Source organism: Phymastichus coffea, unplaced genomic scaffold, assembly GCF_024137745.1.
Source record: "Phymastichus coffea isolate CEN01 unplaced genomic scaffold, Cenicafe_Pcof_1.1 PCOF00041, whole genome shotgun sequence".
NCBI lineage: Eukaryota > Metazoa > Arthropoda > Insecta > Hymenoptera > Eulophidae > Phymastichus > Phymastichus coffea.
Window position 1 is genome coordinate 1,060,689 of NW_026706852.1, and position 20,779 is coordinate 1,081,467.

At 42.0% G+C, this 20,779-nt stretch overlaps 1 protein-coding gene across 2 annotated transcripts in view; it reads left to right on the top strand.

Moving 5' to 3' along the window:
* The window catches only part of LOC131664157 (hepatocyte nuclear factor 4-alpha), a 900,667-nt gene that overhangs the window by 308,969 nt on the left and 570,919 nt on the right, over positions 1 to 20,779 (top strand). The gene's annotated exons all lie outside the window — the stretch shown is intronic.

Sequence of the window (20,779 nt, forward strand, 5' to 3'; positions counted from 1 at the left end):
ATATTTTGTTTCAAATTTTAGTCCGGATTTTTTAAGATTTTTAGCAACCATTTTAAATCTTTCATTATGTTCTTTAAATGAGTTGGAGACTATAATCATCTCATCTATATATATGTAGTAGAAACCTTTTTCTAGTAAATCTCCGAGTGCTTTTGTCAGGACTCTTTGAAATAATACTCTAGGGGAGTTTATCAATCCGAATGGTAATACTTTAAGTTCAAATCGTTCTAAATCCGGCATATTGAATGCGGTTTTGTGTATGTCTGATTCTTTCATTTGGATTTGATCTAAAAAAACCTGACACGAATTCAATTGTTGTAAAGGATCTATTTTTTCCGATGTAATCAAAAATTTTCTTTATATTTGGTAGTAAATAGGGATCTGGTTCGTTTTAGCATTTAATTTCCTGTAATCAATTAATAATCTCCATTTTTTTCCGTCTTTTATTACATACTTTTTCGGTACGATCCAGGCAGGCGCATTAAATACGCTTGTTGATGGTCTTATTAAGTTATTATATATTAATTCTTTTGTTTCTGACACAGCAACTTGTTTCAATGTATAGGGTATTGAAAATTGTTTAACATAAATTGGTGTATCATCTATTAGGTTGATTATATGTTCTTTTATCGTACAAATGCCGACTTTTTCTCCTTCTAACCAAGTAGGTAAACTAGAGGGGCATCAACTCAGAGGGGTATCAGCTTACTGAGTTGAAGCGTGTGAGTTGAGGTGTGTGCATGTTCACCTCACCCCCCCCCCCCTTCCTACTGAGTTATACCGGTTCGTTCTACGCACTCCCCCTCCCCTACTGAATTGATCTGATGTGGCGTATACCGGTGCGTTCTACGCACTCCCCCTCCCCTACTGAGTTGATCTGATGTGGCTTGATCTGATGTGGCGTGCGTTCTCTGCATTTCCCCCTCTTCCTCTGATTTGATTCCTATGCACTGCGCGCGCGTTCTGTGTTACGCGTTTTGATTGTTTTATTGTGTGTGTGTGTGTGTGTTTGTGTGTGTGTGTGTGTGTGTGTGTGTGTGTGTGTGTGTGTGTGCGCGCGCGCGCGCGTGTTAAAAATTTTTAGATTTATCTGAAAAAAAACGGACGGATCGGGGGATCGAACGCGCGTCCTCCGGATCCGCAGGCCGATGCTCTACCGCTAGAGCTACAGCCACTGTTACCACGGGCAATACCGTATTGTGTATACTGGCTACACACGCGATTGATATGTGGGGGGCGGCGGCGCCGGCGGCTGCTGCTGCTGCTGCTGCTGCTGCTGGGGAGGACCCAAGCGCTAATACATACAAATATTTATTATAATTGGTATATAACGAATAATAATTTTTTTATGTTCGATGTGTGCGCGCGGGCGCGCGTGTGTGCGTGCATGCGTGTCTCATCTACCGAAGATGGTTTAATAGAAAAAAAACGTGCAAGTACCTGCTTACTTTCTTTTATTTGTAGACTTCGTGGTTGTAAGCTACTATAAATACCACAGTGTAAGAATTATCGAATCTTTCATCAACCAGCATTCCAATAAAATGGATCGCTACTCTAAAGTAAAGTACTCTCGTCTTCCACAGGAAGACCCGGACGAAAAGAAGAACAAAGAATCATCGATATGTAAACAAAGTATTTCCAAATTTTCGAGCAATACTAAAAATTTTCCTGGACAAAAAGGCTATCAGCAGTTCAATAACGAAAAGAAGAAATAATCATATTTATACATGTCATCATTGTACACCACCTCAACTAATAAATAAACATTTTTTTGTCTAAATTCTATGTTGTATAAATTTTTTTGTTGATAAAAAATACAAAATTTATTATAAAAAAGATGAACTGCTGCTGCTGCTGCTGCTGCTGTCATCGTCAGAGTCAGCGAAGAATTTCGCTTTTTTTTTTGTTGGATGGTTTAATAAAAAATAAAAGAATATTTTTTGGTATCAATTGAAACAAAATTTTTTTTTATTGATAAAAAATATATCTTATTCTACATGTTTTTAAAAAAATACATATTATTCTACAAAGTATTTACTTAAAAACAAAATCACTATAGAAATCCTTCAACGACTTCATCGCTCTCTTCCCAATCCATACAACAGCCATCGATATAAAACTTTTTCATTATTTTAACGTTTTGATGTGCACATGTCGTTACGTATTTGCCGTTATGATTAGGGCACACGGTAACTGATTTTAATTTTTCGAAAGGCGAATAGCCCCAATCATTCAAATCGAAAACTTTGAGGCCATATCGTTCTAACCACTCTTTGTTCAAATCTCCGGAAACGAAAATTTTTGTGGCATCTTTGAGTGTATCTGTGATGCTGAATTTATGCTCTTCGTATTTATAATCGCCAGAGTTCCATGTTAATCCATGATAGTAGAGTTCTAACCAGAGATTTTCTCGCTTATATTTCTCCGTTAGCCTTCGCCATGGAAAGGGAGGTTTGAACAAGCGTACGAGCGGTTCTTCGTTGTAGTTAAGTAGGAGTATCGCTAACTCTTTCACGGCATAAGTTTTGCCAGGCATCATGAAGCCTTGCATATCCACTACGTTCTCCATTGCGATAGAAAGCTACTACTGAGCTGCTTAAGGAAAGAGACAATTCTTTAATACCCCCCCTCTCCCAAATAAGTTTCTTCACATCTCCATTTATCGGATTATACTGAACGATGCGATCGTGTAGAATAAGACAATACGCTGTAGTTCCTTCGGGAATATTTTCTCTGGTTTCGAACTCCAAGCGCACATCTACTGGAGCAGTCTTTAATGATTCGTTTTGTTTCGAACAGTCAATCACTACGAGTGGCATGTAATTTTTATATTCGAGTTTTTTGAGCATCGGTTCGGCATCCTTACCGTAGTATACGTTTTGAAAATTGGCATACATATCGTACAACCTTGCGTACTGTTTTTTACTGAAATCAATATTGAGATTAACATATGAATAGCGCTGAGAATAGAGGTACATTTCTGATGTTACAATCATCAAATATTCTACCGTTAGAGTTTGGTTCATTTTTTCGATTGATTTGGAAGGCTAAGATGACGTAGCGTGGTTTCTCCAACTGATTTGTCGTTTTAACTGTCCAGACGTGATTTGTGTTTGTAGGCAGCGCTGGATATTCGTACAGTTCCCAACTACGAAAACTCATTGAAATACTTCGTTCGCTTTTTAGAAAGTCGAGTAGACGTATTTTCTTTGCATTCGATGCAGTCACATAGGGCATAAGCCATTCGAGACGTGTTACATTAATCTTGAATTCTTCGTAAGCTTCAACGTTGGCCACGGTCTTCTTCGTTTGATAAACTGCATTTAAATCAGTACTCGATCTTACGAAAATTAATTCATGTTTCATATTCACTAGCACTTTGCGATAGTTCTCAGCGAATCCAAATATGAAGCTCAGAGGAATCAAAATGTCAAAGTCGCCATTCGCATTAGTTATTTTACGGTCCTCTTGTTCTAAGGTATTTATCCATCCGGCATTTTCGGCAATCAAGGTTTGACTTGGAGTGAGAAATAACCAGTTCTTCATAACGGTTGTGAGACCAACGTTCTTACATTTATCTATTTCTATAGCATTCAGCTCATATCTAATTTCTTCAAACATGTGACAAATGGCATTATTAACAAAATCAGTATTCGTTAACAAAGTGTTATTGTTGCTGCGTAATCGTCCACAAATGTGTAACGAGCTGCGAGATGGTAAAAGGCACAAGTCTTGATGTTGAATTGATATACGAATCTCGTCACTATTTTTGAACGATGAATTGGTGTAAGGTTGATGAGCGTGGATCTCGTAATGAGCCAAAGATTCATCGAAGACGACAGGTGACTGTATTTCGAGAATGTTCTCCATTGTTTCGTTGAAAGCAGCAGCAAAAAGAAAATATTAGGCAATTTATTTTCCACCTAGAACTACTCTTAACCCAAGACTTTTTAGGAACTTTATGCTTTGACGTGTTAAAGCTTTCGCTTTCCGATGACGATTGATGAGTGGAGTTCGTCGTGTTGACGTTTTCAATTTCAGTCGACGACTGATGATGGGTTTGCATTTTTCAATGCTTATATAATCCCTACCACTCTTTGAATCGTAAACAATTCCCATTATACGCTTTTGAGGTGTAATCTGATGGTTATGACTTCACCGCGAAAATTAATTAAATTTCCGTCTTGATCGACGATGCGTAATTGTAAATAATCTATAGACTTTTTCGTAACTGGAAGATAAATCACGCGAGAGGGAATTTCAATAATTTTATATCCAGGCGGTACTGCTGGAAAAAATTCGTGAATATCGTGAACGGTGTTTCCGTTCAAGTAAGCTCCAGCGGTTATATTACACTCGACTCTCACAGCGTTCACTCTGAGAATACTGACGGGAAGATCAGAGTTGTGAGAAACGTTTGCCTCTAATGTACGTTGTGAAAAATCCAACAATCGTTCGATAGAATTCTGCGGACGAAAATCGATAGGTTCGGAACACTTGATTGTACAATGCAAGGTGTTGTTATTTGGTTTCAAACTAAATATTATATTATTATTATTATCAGTACGGAGAGGCTCCACAGCTTTGCGAAGAAATTTATCAATGTCGTCGATCTCGTAGGTCCCGACAGGTATGTCGATAATTTGATTTGCGACGTAAAATTTATTATTATGTACGTCGATATTAGGTATCGAGTTGAACGTTAGAAACTCGACTAAGCCCAACTTGTAATGTTTATGCTGTGATAGTTCGATTGGTGGGAAATAGTGCGCTTCCAACAGTGAAGAATTACCCGAGAGCGTCAGAGTTAACGAATCCTCCATGACTGTGTGAACATGACTACCGATATTTTCACGTTGCCTTTATTTTTATACCCTCGCACAAAAACTGTAAGCAAAGATGACCGCATACGTGAGAATTGAAATCTTGATATCTTTTCGTATTATATTTGATCTCGATATCGCCAAGATACATCATTATACCAATAGGTGGTCTAAGATCTCCAAAGCTATCGAAATATGTGACGTTTTTTCCGATTTTGCGATAAGCCACCCAGTGCGTTCCTGTTCCTTCGACGCCGTCAAGATTGACTATAGTTAATTCGTGATAATATGGTCCAGAACTCGGTAAGTCATTTCTCATGAAGACTCCGCGAAAATTTGGTATACTCAAAACTTTTGCATACTTCATCAAGTCGGCATTTGTGAGGGCTCTATCTGGTAAATTTATTTCGAACTTTTTTTTTTTTTCAAACCTGATCCCAGATAAGGTTTGAGATAAAGTCCATAGCCTTTTTTATAAGGTTTGAGATACAGACCTTTTCCCAGAGTAATGGTCTCCATCGTTTTGTTGTGTCTCTTGTTCTCTTCCAATTGCTGTTTTGCAGACTTTGCATCGTTCACGGCTTTTGCGATTCCCGCGGCGCCACCAGCTAGAGCGCCAGTTGCACTCAAGCCTGTAAAAAGTGGTATGAGGAAGGGCAAAGCTCCACCCATCTTAGTTGATATTGGCAGAATTCGTGGAACATTGATGTTTGCTTTTCCACCAGCTTTTTTAACGGTTGTACGAGCTTTTTTCAAAGCAGAACCGATGACTTTGCGCGCACATTTACCCTTGTACGCGCTTTCTTTTGTATGGGCAGACATAGGAGCGTCGACTGTTTCTATCTCTCGCAAACGTACGCGCGTATTCCTAAGCATCTCGTGAGAGATAACGTCAATTTATTGGCAATTTTTCGACAAGACGAAGCAAATATGAAACATATATACGACGATCATGTGAATTCAGATATGACTTACAATCAATTTAAAGAACTTTGTGCAAAATGCTGGTTGGATGATAAATATGGGTTTTTAGTGATCGACAAAGACAGAGCTATAAATTGTGGAAGATATCGAAAGGGCTTTGATTGTTTTGTTATAATTATATCACGATAGTAATGCGGTACACAGTCTCTCGATGATCGTCGAAGCGTTAACATGGCTGATGATCAAAGGGAAAAACATGTGCTTTTTCAACTCGTAAAAGCGCAAGACGCGATAAGACGAAAATATAGTTTATTGAAGCATAACCGAGAGTATACCGACGAAGTCTTGAATAAGACATTCAAACCAATAGTCGATCCTCTTAAAGTCATAATAAGTGAGAAGGAACAAAAAAAAAATCTTCCCCCCGAAACTCCCGTTACAGTTATTAAAAAGCCGAAATTTCTAAACAAAAAAAAAATAAAATACGAAATCAATTCGGCTGATAATGTCGACAAGTACGAAATAGCGATGCTACTGTCACGCACAATACTACACAATTTTATAACAGTTTATCCGACGAACCGAGCGAGGATGAGCATTTAGCTGGCGACAAGTACACGAATGCATTGGATAAAAGTGATTCGAATTTTGTGGACTTGATTTATGGAGTACGTAAAGAACGAAATGGATCATACACGCTTGGTAAATCTACGGTGATTATTGACAAAGATAACGTAGACGTCGATGATTTCAAGTATCCAAAAACACAGGGTTTGATGGAGTTACTGGTTGCAAAGCAACCTGATCAAAGTTTAATTACTTCCAATGATCTCAAGAGCTACAAAGAAATCTTGGAGATTTCTAATATTCATAGGAAGAAAATTAATCCAAACGAGGCTATACGAGCGCACAATAGTAATAAATTCAATAACATAATTGGTCCGTTATTTGGTTTGACTAAAAAAAATACAAAAGGAGGCGAGGGGCTGCTACAGACGACTGATACGTCTTTGCCTACCTACAAGATTGCTCGAAACAATACTTCTATGGATTACGTATACTGGGATGATCCGAATGAGCTCGTTGATCGTCTTCGATTGTTATTGGCTGAGCAATCAGCTGATAACAATAATCACATCAACGAAATTCATTCGATAATCGAAGAATTACGCGAGGTTAGATATATATACTAAGAGCACACCTATCGTTCGAGCATTATCAAAATGAACGTCGACGTATTCGGACGTAAATATAAAGAGCAAGGAGTTCACGGTCTTCGCGGTCCGCCCGGTATTGGGTTCAAGCTCACGAGCGAGTACCATTACGATCTAGAGAATAAAAGATTGGAAAATTGAAAATCTTGCTCCTCCGCGGAAGGCTAAAGATGCTATAAATTGGGAAACTGCGGAAAACATTGTTCAGATGGCAATCAAATCTACGAGAGACGTGATCGCACGATTAAGGAGTGATCTTGAGGATTTGGATGCAATTATCAAAGAGGAATTACCACGAATAAAGTCAAGTGTTGAAAATTTAGAAAACAGTCGATTAGATGGAAGCGGTGGTGGAGGAGTTGCACAAACCAACGAGACGTAATTATCCAAGACGAAAGTACGACGTTCGAGGTATCGATGAGACGTGGTAAGCCGATCTCGTTGATATGCAGGCCTATTCTAGACAAAATCGCGGCTATAATTGGCTTCTCACGATAATTGATAATTTTTCCAAGCACGCGTGGACTGTGCTAGTGAAAAGGAAAACCGGTCGCGATGTGACAGCGGCCATGAAATCTATTTTAGCGAAAGGTAGACGGCCAAAGAATCTTCATACGGATAGAGGCAAGGAATTCTACAATACAGATTTTCAAGCTCTCGTGAAAAAATATAATATCAATCTGTATTCTACCAATAGTTCGCTCAAAGCTTCGATATGCGATCGATTTAATCGCACGTTGAAGAACGCTATGTGGAAAAAGTTTAGTCTCCGTGGGAACTACAAATGGTTCGACGTACTACCGGAGCTCACAGCTGCTTACAATAATCGCAAACACAAAACTATTGGTATAAAACCTATCCAAGTTACAGCGGCGAATCAAGCTCAAGTATTAAAAAAATTTATACAATACGTGGGAAGAAGAAAGCCAAAGTTCAAAGTTGGCGACAAAGTCAGAGTGAGCAAAGCGAAGCAAGTATTTGAAAAGGGATATACACCAAATTGGTCAACGGAAATATTTACAATTGTGCGCGTGGCACCAACAAATCCAATTACTTATCATTTGAAAGATTATCAAAATAAGCCTATCCTAGGTGGCTTCTACGAACAGGAACTTCAGAAAACCAAATATCCCGACATCTATCTAGTGGAAAAGGTTATTAAAAGGCGTGGTAGTCGAGTTTTCGTAAAGTGGTTAGGATTTGATGATTCGCACAATTGTTGGATAAATAGAACCGTATTGTAGAGAAAAAAAAGAAAAACTATGTAGATTGAAGAATTAATAAATAAACACACACACATATTTTGATTTGAAAAAAATATAAAGGAAGTTTATTCTCTTCTTTTTTTTTTTTTTTTTCTTGTTATGCGTACATTAATATACATATATTTATGCAGTTGTAAATTCTATACAACCATTACCCTTATGGCTGAGAAATAATTTAAGTTTATTAGCGTAATCCGACATATCGTTGTACAGCTTTTCATTCACGATCAGCGCACTCGATACCTTGTTTGGTAGAAACAGCTGAAACTCCTCGTTCACTTCGGCTACGATTTTTGCACCGTATCGTGTTTCAACTTGTTTGAGTCTGGTGATCATATACTTGGATTCTGTGTCCAATTCACGAATCTTCATAGTGGGTTTGAATTGATTACAAGCTAAATTATTCAGCTGCGCGAGATCCATCTGTAGAAAAAAAACAATGATATTTAAACTCAGTCGACTTGAAACAAAACACACACACACAAAATCACAATTACCTCGTGTAACTTTTTTTATTTTTTTCTAATTTTATCGACGAACCGAGCTTCCAGTAACTTTCTTTTCCTCGGTGCAAGTTGACTAAGAATGAAATTCGAAGACTGCTGCTCGCTACTCGTCGTCAACGTTGCTGGTAACTTTGTCTCGATGAGAATGAGCTGCGAAGCCTCGTGCGTCGATTGATATAACCCGTCCCCCACTCCGCTCTTTTTCGGCGACGGCGGCTCGACTGCGGCGGCGGTTCGACTGCGGCGGCGGCGGTCGGCGGCTCGACGGCGGCGGTTGGCGGCTCGACGGCGTCGGCCGGTGGCTCGATGGTGGCGGCGGCGGCGTCGGCGGCGTCGGCGGCGGCAGCAGCGACCGTTGGCTCGACTGCGATCATTCCCAACGCCTCTATCCGCCCCTCCCTCTCCACCAATGGAATGCTGTAATGGCCCAAAGGAAGCGTATCGGTGGTTCCGGGCTGTAAGAAGCGTTTATAGTCGTGCGCGCTGAGCGCGATCTTTGTTTGTCTCTCGCTGTACAATTGATGATGACGCGATCTGATGAACTTTTGCTGTCGGCTCAAAATCATATTTTCTCGGAGACATTTGACGTAGTCGGCGAACGTAATCGTGGTATTCAGCACCGAATTCTTGATCCCCTTTGCCTTCTTTATCGCATCTCTATTCCGAACTCTCACGCTGTACATTATGCTTCTGAGTCCCACGAACTCGAGCATGAGCATTCCGGCGTTCTCATCCTTCATCTTGCCGACCACCTTCTTATTGGCTCTGGGAATCGCGAAGCGAATCGGCTCTGGAAAATCCGACGTATCGAATTCGCGAATATCACGACGCATGAACTCGTACTTGTCTACATTGGTGATCTCGTACACGAGACTGTCCGTGTCGGTGTACAGAAGCTTGCAACGCTCCTCGCCAATGGCGGCACCGAGCATGTAGTCGTAGTGGAATCGATACACGAGCGTCTTGGACAAGTCGAGAACAGCGAGACCTATGTAAATGGGTTTTCTCACGGTGATTTCCGTACGCAACAGTTGAATCGCCACCAGTTCGTCGTCGAAAATGTTGCTACTGTGGAAATTTGATCGAGCTATCAGAGCCTCGGCACCGTATCGCCCCTCCCACTTGTTCACCAACTTCACGTCGATGTGTTTCTTCTCGTTTTCCATGGTCTTGCCGTACACCGCATTGTTGAACAGTTTGTACAGCATTTTTTCGAATTCGTTTGCCGCTCGCTTACGCAACTCGCTATTCAAATCGATGTACGTCTTGAGCTATGGGCTCTGCTTAAACTTTAAAACCCGATGTATCTTCGCGAGGTGCAAGCCATGCCCTATTGCTTGTTTTAGAGCTCTGTAGTAGATTACGTAACGCTCCTTATCATGGAGAGTCGTCATGAGCTTTTTCTGCTTGGATCCCGGAGCGGCTTTGTGCTCCGGACAAAATGGCATATCTCTGTGCGCATCGTGAATTTCTTCTGGATACTCCAAATCCACCTCGAGTATGTAATCGAAGGCTGAGTCATCGGGAATATCGAAGGAAAAGTTGGCGGCGGCCTCAATGTCGCACCATTCGAAATCACCGAGTGGAAGTGGCTCGGTTATACTCCAACCGTAAAGGTTATTGACGTCAAAATACATCAAATATTTGTCATCTTTCTGTGGATCGTAGTTGTTGTTGTCGTCGTCCATGTATGGATTGTTCGCGACAGCGTACCTATTACAACACTGGCTAACTCCACCGCGAATGCCGCGCTCGACAAACATGAGCATGTCGATATCCGTCAAGAGCTCCAACCTTACACCCGTATACTTCAACATGGCGTCCCAACTCAATCCGGGCGTCGTATAGTAGTGGGCCGGATCCAAACGATACGCCGTTCGACACTTGGCTCTGAAATTTTTAAAAACTTCGGCCAACAAGAGAACGTCCGTCTTGAGATACAAATCCGAATAGTTGCCGAGATCGGCGATGTCGAACGTTCTCCAAACGTTCTCCGCGTGACTGTACTCCTCGTCGCTGATATCCGAATCGTACAGACTGCTGTAAAAATCTTGCTTTCGTGGAAGCGTCGTCGTCTCCTCGAGTTTTGTAAACGACGACACATAGTCATACGGAAATACACCTTTTTTCTTGAGTAGGGCAATCTGCGGCAGTGTGTATCCGTCATCTTGCTGAAAATGTCGCTCTAGAATATCGTGTTTTTCCAAGTACGACGATAGTTTGTCGAGCGAGGACGCCATAAATCGAAACGAATCGACGAAACGCAGCTTTATATCGGTACCTTCCACGTACTTCGTAAAAGATATGTATTTTTCCTTGGTTTGAGGAATGAGGCTCACTCGACCGGGAAATTCGTTCGCGATTTCCCGGATAAATAGATGCGCATCGTATCCGCTGAGATTGTGAAAAAAAACAGGTATAGTTCGCGATTCTTGATAAGCAATGTTACACGTGCTGTGAGTAGCTCCACGATACTTTCCCGTAAAGTGACAATAATCGCGAACTTTTCTGTCTTTTTTTTTTTTTTCATTCTCGACAAAAGGCCTATTACATATATGACATAGCGTAGCACGAAGAAAGCTAAATGCCTCTTGAAACGTTAAATTTTCCATAGGCTGCGGGCTTCTGTACAACTCTTGCAGATACTTGGCCAAATCGTGAAGATTGCGAACGAACCACTTGGCCGGACCAACGTCATCGACGGTTTTCTGTCTGTAGCTTCGATAACGCGAAAGAGAGTCATCGTAGCTACACTTGACGAAAAAGCCAACGCTGTACGGTTTGTGACGTTGATAGATCCGCTCGTCGTTGGACACCGCTTCCAAGAGACTCTCAAAATCGGCGTACACGACGAACGGTACCGCGCACTCATTTTTAAAGTTTTCAAATTGTAAATATTTATCCTTGACACTGGGAAGCACAGTTTTACACATATTCACATTTTTACAGTCGATCTCGTGCGTTTTCAATCTCTCTTCAGTTAGAAAATAGTGCAAGCAACGATCGCATATGTACGACTTACATTTGCGAAATGACAACTGTCGATACATCAATCGAGATAAGTCTTTTATCCAAACGTAGTGCACTTTGTATGGTATACCGGGACGTTCCATTTGCTGCTGCTGCTGCTGCTGCTGCTTTTCGTTTACATCGATATAATAATTTTCCACTAGAAGAAGATTCACATGCCTGTCTTTTTTCTCATCGGTCAAATGTTGCGGCAGCACATCGTAGGATCCATTATTCAAATTTAAAAAGTACACGTTCACTGAAACGTTGTTTTGTTTTTCAAATTTCACGATTTCTTTCGGGTGTACCGGAAATGATAGATTTTTGAAATTATATTTATCTTGATGAGCAGTATAGGCATGACACGGCATGCATTCCTTGCGACTGGATGTAACGCCGAAAGGATGGCCCATTTGAAGCATTCGTTATCGTCGTTCCGCACGTTCACACAGGCTTTCTTACTTTTAACAGGCTTGGGCAATTCAACGTAAGAACCAACTCTCATAGGATTGTACTTGCTGATATTTACGGTTAAGTTTAATATAACGCGAAGAGACCAGCCTGAGTCTTGCTCTTGAAATTCTTCCGTGCTCTTACTAATTGGTTGTAAAACGTTTTCGACGAACCACTCGTCTATATCATTGGTTAGGTATATCGGCGCCATCTTTGTATTGAAATGCTTCACATCGAGCTTTTCATCGCAATTATTCTTTTCGACTGCATACTCGGCATCCAGTACGGCATTAACTTTTAAAGAACTATGTTTCTTCAAGGTCTCCTTAATTTGAGCATGGAATAATGGTTTGGCATGCCTCAAAAACGCATTCAAATCCAGATGTTTCAGATTGGTTATCACACCAGTCTTTATTCTGCCTTTGAACGCACTATTGATGTCGTTCCAGTGAACTATTGAGTCTTGAGCTGGATTAACAACAGCCGGTGTAGTGGTAGTAGTAGTAGTAGTAGTAGTAGTAGTAGTAGTAGTAGTAGTAGTAGTAGTAGTAGTAGTAGTAGTAGTAGTAGTAGTAGTAGTAGTAGTAGTAGTAGTAGTAGTAGTAGTAGTAGTAGTAGTAGTAGTAGTAGTAGTAGTAGTAGTAGTAGTAGTAGTAGTAGTAGTAGTAGTAGTAGTAGTAGTAGTAGTAGTAGTAGTAGTAGTAGTAGTAGTAGCCGGTTCGAGACCTTCACCAACTACATCTAAAATAACGAGAGGTTCGTATATGGATTGTTCGCTATGCTTGCTCACCACAGGTTCGGCAATCGATGAGGTGGCAATGGGGGGCTGTGCCAACAGCCTACTCTTGTATTCGTTTAGCAGATGTAAAACACTTCTAATCATGCACATAGCTGCCTGCAGCTTCTGTTTGCCAGACACGATCAAGCTAGGCGAACGAGAAACCTCATCGGCTTTGCGCAAAGCCAATGAACCCAGTGTCAACCATCTTTCGATGTCTTCGACACTAGCATAACCTGCATTCGCCAGACGATGTGCGCGCAAGAGCAACAAAGCTGTGTTCTTGAAATACTCAGCCATGATGCTAGTTACTCAACTGAGCAGATTTGACAAATCCATCGCGTTATATTCATTACTCGTCAATGCTGATTGGTTGGAAAAAGTATAGAGGGGGGTGAACGATTGTGATTAATCGAAAAATTATAGTGGGGCATCAACAAGTGCAAGCTCAGTATAAAAAGACATTCATTCGTCTGTATTGACGCAGTCGTCGACGTCGATTCCTCAGTTACTACGATGGATTTTGTTGTAGACGTACAGGGTTTCAAAACTAGCTTAAACGAATTCGTATTCAAGGAGATTGCTGTTTGTCCTCTGGAAGAAGATCCAACTCCATCGGTGCTTCTGTTTAAACCACCTTACCCATGGGAGTGGTTATTAAAGAAAAATCAGTGTGAAAACCGGTGGTTAGCGAGAAATTTTCATGGTATTCCGTGGGAATCTGGCGATTTACCGTACGACGATCTTGGAAAAATAATCAAAAAAACACTTTTTGGAGCAACTATTTTTGTCAAAGGTCTTGAAAAAACAAAATGGCTGAGAAATTTGTTGACCAATACACAGTAAGTGTCTTTTCGTCGCGTATCATCTTAAAGAGAAAAAATGATGTCTAATTATTTTTTTTACAGAATGACAGTGGTTAACGTTGAAGATTTGGGTTGTCCATCACTCAAGAATATTTCAAACGATAGCATTTCCGTATGCAGTAACCACAACGCGTATCTATCAAATCCACCGTGTGCCTTTAAAAACGCGCTGGCTATCAGTAGATGGATGCTCGCTCGCAAAAGTCGTGATATGTAATTTGATTTTTTTATATCTAAGTTTGAAAAATAAATTTTAAACATTAACGTATCGATCAATCCTTGTTTTTACTCACTTATAATATATAAATTTTAGAAACAAAAAAAATATAACATTAAAATATAAAAAAATATTAGATTAAAAGAGAAAAAAAGTACACAAACATTTTTTAAAAATAATAGGAACTTTATTAAAAACAAACAAGAACAAATTTATGCAAAATAAGCACGAACGCGTTTGCTAATAGTTTGACGACATATTGGACAATCGTCAATTCTTGATGCACATTCAATGCATACAGTGATATGTCCACAAGGTAAAAAAAGTACAGCGACCCTAGCATCCAAACATATCTTACATCTGGTAATTTCAAGTTGACGCAAAATATTGCCTATATCTCGCTGAGACTTTTCAACCCTTTCGCGAATTTTATTCATTTTTCATTTTGTTTATCGATACTCTTCTTATAACCGCGTACAAATTCTTCGCAAACAGATACCATACCAACAGTTGCATTTGCTATGGTTTTCGAAGCACATTTATCCGTCAAATGTAAATCGGAAAAAAGCTTTGTAACAAGACTCTCAATCGATGACGATAACGCAGGCTCGTCTGTACTCGAAGGTGAGCTAGTTGTTGCGCACGCTGTTGCTGCCCGATACTCGAGCTTATACGGTCCACAAACATCTTTACTTTTTCTTCGAGGAGGAGGTACCGGTACGGGGCTCAATCCGTTCGGCACATTGCCACAACTTCTGTTACGAATGAAAAGGCAGCCGCCATCCCAGCGCTTATATTCCGTCATAGGGTCGTCACCTTCTTCCCAACGACAGACTTCCATACCACATTCAAAACAGCGTACTTGATCGATCTGCCCCGTATAATAAAAGCCGGCCGCAGCAAGGTCTTCTGGTCGTACGTGTGCGCATGTCCATTGAGACGTGAAGCTATCCAGCCTCGCTTGCTCAAATCTGCACAAGTAAAAAAATATTAAAAAAATATATAAAGTGTGTTCTATAAACAATAAAACAAATAATTACCTATAGTCAATCTTGTTGGAGCTCATTGTAGAATGTTCGTATAACCTTTCTTCTTTCACACTTTACACTAGTTCACTCTGGATGCGAATGCGACTGCTGATGAGATGCAGCTCATTTTTATAACGAACGATTGAGATTTCCCCTTCCATCCTCCATTAAAAAATTCCATACATGGCATACGTGCCATACATTCCATTCATTCCATACATGCCATACATTGCATAAAAAAATTCATTTAATTTTTATGAGTTATACATACACGTGTGTACGCGTAAAAATTCCATACATGCCATACGTGCCATACATTCCATTCATTCCATACATGCCATACATGCCATACATTGCATAAAAAAATTCATTTAATTTTTATGAGTTATACATACACGTGCGCACGCGTATGCGTATGTAAAGCATACAACTTGTGGGGAATTGACTCAACGGCCTATGCGAGTGACGTCATTTAAAACTGTCGCATATACGCACTGATGTTTAATAACGATATTTTAATTATTTTTAATTAAGAAAAAATTACTTGTCCTTTCTGTTGAATTTAATTGTTGACAATTTACATATAAATAATTAGTAACATTATTTATCGAATTTTTTTTCTCGTAATAATCTTTCGGTAATAGATATACAGGAGAATCGAATCTAGCCTCCTTTGCATCTATACGACAGTGCTCTACCGTCTGAGTCATTGTCGCTCTTTCTAAAGATAGTGCATACTACCTGTATATTATTTTATGATTTAGGAAAAAAATTATCATTTTTTTAGTATTATTTTGTACACTGAATTAAACGAACTATTTTTATTGTGTATATTTTTTAACTAATTAAAAAAATACTTACCTTATACTACTTACCTGCTCGTTTCGCTGAAAATGGAGGGGGGGGGGTAAGAATAAAGAAAAACACAAGGTTGAATTTATTCGTAATTTCAAATTGTTATTGTTTTAGTACTTACCTTTGCGGCTACGATATATTTGCACATACGTTTGAATAGCACTTATTTTCATTAGCTACTCCCACCACTAATTATGATTGTCTTATGCATGCGACAAAATCAGTGCTGTCGCGTAGTCTTCATCCCTACTCCCAAATCTTCGACCAATGACCGAAACGCGGCTAGTGTTTCAAAAGATGAATAAAAATTCGAACGCCTTGCAACGATACGTCATTGTGATTTTTTTGTCGTGGAGTTAAGTAAAGTGTTTAGTCAAGTTTAGTTTAGTGTCAAGTTTAGTGAAGTAAAATGAGTGATGAACGGTTGGAAAATTTGTTTTCGTTGGACGATGCGTCGTGGCAAGACGCACTGAATGAAGCAATCGAGGCGTTGGGCGAGGACATAGATCTTTCCGAAGATGAAGTCTTCGGATTGATCGATTTACCGGTGCAAGAAGCAGCGGTGGACGAAGTCGTCGTCGAGCAGTCGCGAACACCTTCGCCGAGGAGGAGGAACGACGACGACGACATCCACGAAGCGGCAACCATTCGGATGCCGCTGACACCTCCACCTTCAATATTGTAAGTACATTTTTTTTCATTCTCTTTTACCCTCTCTCTCTCATTCTCTTTTTTATAATTAATACCATTATACTAATAACACAATTATATTAAAATTTTATTAATTTATTAATAAAATGGTATTAGTTATACATAAATTTTTTAAAAATAATAAGAGCATATATGTTCTTAAATTAAAAAAAGAGGTTCCGTTCTTTTTTTCTGTATACTAATAACACAATTATATATTGTAACGGGGTAAAACCGTTTAATTGTTATATTCGCGCGATTACATTAAAAAGACACGCGAAATTGTCAATGCTCACTACTATTCCGGGGGAGCACGAGAAAGTATGCGTCAGTCAACCGATAATCATTAATAACCTATACTAAATTGAGTAGAAGCTATGTGAGATGAGAGAATCAATGAAAACACTTGTTAGTAATGTAAATCGGATCTTTTATTATCCCTCAAAATTCATAAAAGGTCGGCCCGCGCGTTTGTTGACATGCACGCTCACTCGTCGACAACACGCTTTGCCGGTACGCTCGCTGCTCTTTGTTATTAGAGCCGTTACATGCACGCATCGAATGTTAGAACCGAATTATTATTCGTATAATCGCGATCGCGAAATTAAGCTGGCCAGCTTACCTTATAATTGCAGGCGATCGGAGAACAACACGAATACCTCGCACAGAGCGGAACTGTTTCTATTGTTTCTTTCGTGGCTCGCGAATGCGCGTACGGAGTGGTTTCGCCCTCGATGGCGAAACCTCACACACACGCACACTGCTTGGCCTTCAGCTGGTGTCCGGATGGCTCCTTGGAGGCAGCTGTCACGGCTATCTGGCACTCTCGATTGTCAGCTGATCTGGCGTATCGTTGATAACGGCACGTGAATTGGCGATTGCGGTAGCGAAAGCGGACGGACACTAGGATGGTCTAGGCTTCACTGGTTCAAATTCGTTCGCGCGCGTTCCGTCTGCTCGCGTGCCGAATTCCTTCGTTACCTATTCTGTCCCCCCGGCAGGTGCTGCCCTCACAGGCAGCAATTAAGCTAAATAGTCAGCGCTAATTTGACGTTTACCGTCACAGCCCCCTTCCAGTCTGGACCTATAGGGTCCTCGACGATAATTCCATTAGCGCTGCCTTTTCCGAGGAGGAGAAGAGGAAGGATAATAAAGGGTTGTAGTCCAAGTGATGTTAAACTTATAATTTATTGGGCGGCAGGGCGACATGTCGGTGGCCCTGCCCACGGGGGCAGGGCATCATCACCTAGCTGGTCTCGGTGGTAACTCCTGGCCCTGGTCGTCCAACGGAGGTCGGCCGCGCGCCTCCCACCCCAGCCTCTCTTTGACCAGGTCGGCGTGTTGTCGCACGCGTGGGCAGCGGTCCGTGCGGGTCACCCCGGGGTAGTGGCATACGTTGCACCCTTCCCACTGAGCGCGGGAAAGGGTGCCTCGTGGGAGCCCTCGCTCTCTGGGGGTCAGAGGCAACCCGTTTCTACGGTTCGGGGCGGACCACAATGGTCTTTCGACCGTGGGGTCCGCACCCGCGGGGCCTAGAACCACATTAATGTGGATGGGCCCCGTTGCTTGACCGCCCTGGCTCCTGTCCACATTTACCACCAGGTTTACCCCGCACTTTTGCGGGTCCTGGTGCGAAGTACTCCCCGACCTGGTTCCCGGAGCCGTTGTTCTGGCTCCGATGACCGGAGACTGGGGGAGGTTGGTGGTATTGCCACTCGCCGGGCCCTCGATGGCCTGGCGGAGGCGCTGCTGGACCTCCCTTAGGGCCGACGCGAACTGGCGACGGCGGGACACCACTTTCTCCCAATGATCTAGATCATCCGGGTGGTGCCCCGCGGCTGTGTACGCGTCGTACTCGGCGTACACAGCCCGTTGGAGGGCGTTGAGGGTCGTCCAGCCTCGCTCGACCTCCCTCAACCCCTCGACTATCTCCTCCCAGGTCCTTTTGCCAGAGGGTGGTGTCTGGCTCGGGAACCTGGGGGGCCAGGTCACGTCGGGGGCACCCTCTTCTGTTTGGGTGCCCACTGATGTTGTCGGGGCCCTCATGGGGATGGGTCCCGTTGGGGGTCCAGACGGTGGCGCGGCATCGTCGCGCGTGATGCCGGGTGTTGTTGTCGGCGTCGTGGAGGTTTCCTCCATCGGGAGCTCTTCTATGCGCACGGATGACGAGCTCTCGTGAGCTCGCACCCGTGCTCGCTCCTCTTCCTCATTCTTCTCGGCGAGCAGGTGGAGTGCGGCATGAACCACCCCCTCGACGGCGGGACCTAAGTCCAAGCCGATGAGGGCGGCTGCCGCTTGCTCGAACTGTTCGAGCGTAATCTGCATCCTGTAAATGTCCAGCGAGTTAGTATCCTGAAATAATTTTGGATATCGAAGGTGGGCGCCTGTTCGGCTGCCCAGGGCCTTCGTCGCCGGAATCGAAGGTGGGGTCCTTGGCGTCGGTCTCCCAGGTCCTTCGTTCGCTGGGCCTCATGCACCCACGGTTGGTGTTCTCGGCGGTCTACCCCTCTTCCTCTTCACGATGGTGGGAGGAGGGGCTCGTGTTGTTTGTCGATGTTGTATAGTGTGTGTTGTTTGCGCGGACTTACGAGGTCTTCCTCGTGGGCGCTTCGTTGGGTTAGTAGGAGGGATATCTGGCGGGACCCGGCTGGGGGGATTACGGCGAGTACGGCGAGGTGATTTCGGAGTTGTCGCGTCGTCAATTCGGAGTGTATTATCTGAAGTGTCGGTGCTCCCGTTTCCGTGTACCAATGTATCGCTCGCGTTAGGCGGGACGTTCATCGCCTCGGTTCCCTCGGCGGTAGCGGTCTCGTCGTCGTCTCGTGTTCGGGTCCCATTTTCCAGTATATCGTCATCTCGTCCATAATAGGGTTTAAGGTCCTTCGCATGTATTAGCTCCGTGACCTTCTCCTGTTGGTTGGCGAGGCGATATGAGTTGGCACCGAGTACCTTCGTGACGATAAAGGGGCCGATGAATTTGGGTGCTAGTTTCGCGGAAATGCCCTGCGCCGCGCAGGACAGTACGCGATTCTTTTTCCACACTCAATCACCTTCTTTAAACCTGTGGTCCCTGTGTTTGGCGTTGTAGTACTTAGACTGCCTCAGGGACTCATCCGAGGCGCTCTCGTGAGCTGGCTGAATGGCGGAACGGCTATTCTGCATGTGCTCGTTCCATTGCCCGATCCGAAGCAAACTCTCCTCTTGCTCGGCGAGCTCGTCCATCCGTTTCCGGAGAGTATTCGGGGCTCCCGGTTGTCTGCCGTAATTGAGCATGGCCGGACTAACCCCGGTGGAACTATGGACGGCCGTATTCAACGCGAACATGAGTTCGGGTAGCACTCGGACTCATGTTCGCGTCAAACGGGTAGCACTCAAGACAATAAAAACTAGATAACTAACAACATGATTTCTATCGCCTATTTTGAAGAAACAATTAAAAATTTGTGGAAAGCTTATCATCATTCGAACGATTTAGATATAGACGATTCTATTAGATGGAGAAATCTAACAATTAATGCTATAATTTCAATTAATAAATTTATGAAACGATCTGATTTAAGTAGAGCAATTCGACAAAGGTGTCAAACTTGTGCTTGTCATTTGAATTCTATTGAAGTCAATTTAAGTAAAACTATAAAAGTTGGTGGAAGTATACAACCATTAACAGCTATTCAGGATGAAATTCCAGGAGATGGAGCTGTTTGAAGACCAATTCATTCAGCCTTTGAAAATCGAATTAGTACAGTCTGTATAGTTAATCAACATCATTTAGATATGAAAACATTTCTAGTTGACGCAAATCAACTTTTACAAATTAAAATACCTCAATTTCTTGCTATCCATAATAACTTAAAAATAAATACAGAAATGGCATCATAATTTATCATAAAGGAAAATCAAGAAGAAGATATTCAAATCAAGTATTTCAATACAGAAAATGTTTGCATTTATAAGACTACTGATCTTGATAGATGGTTTAAAAATAACGTTAAAGATATTATACTTAAACAAATCGAAGAATTTCAAGAAAGAGGCTCAGGCTGGTCGTTAAAAACTATTGTTGGTCTCACTATTAATATAAATAAGTATAATCCATTTAAACCGTGCTCATATATACCATTACCGTCAAGCATAGATAATAAAAGAGCCTG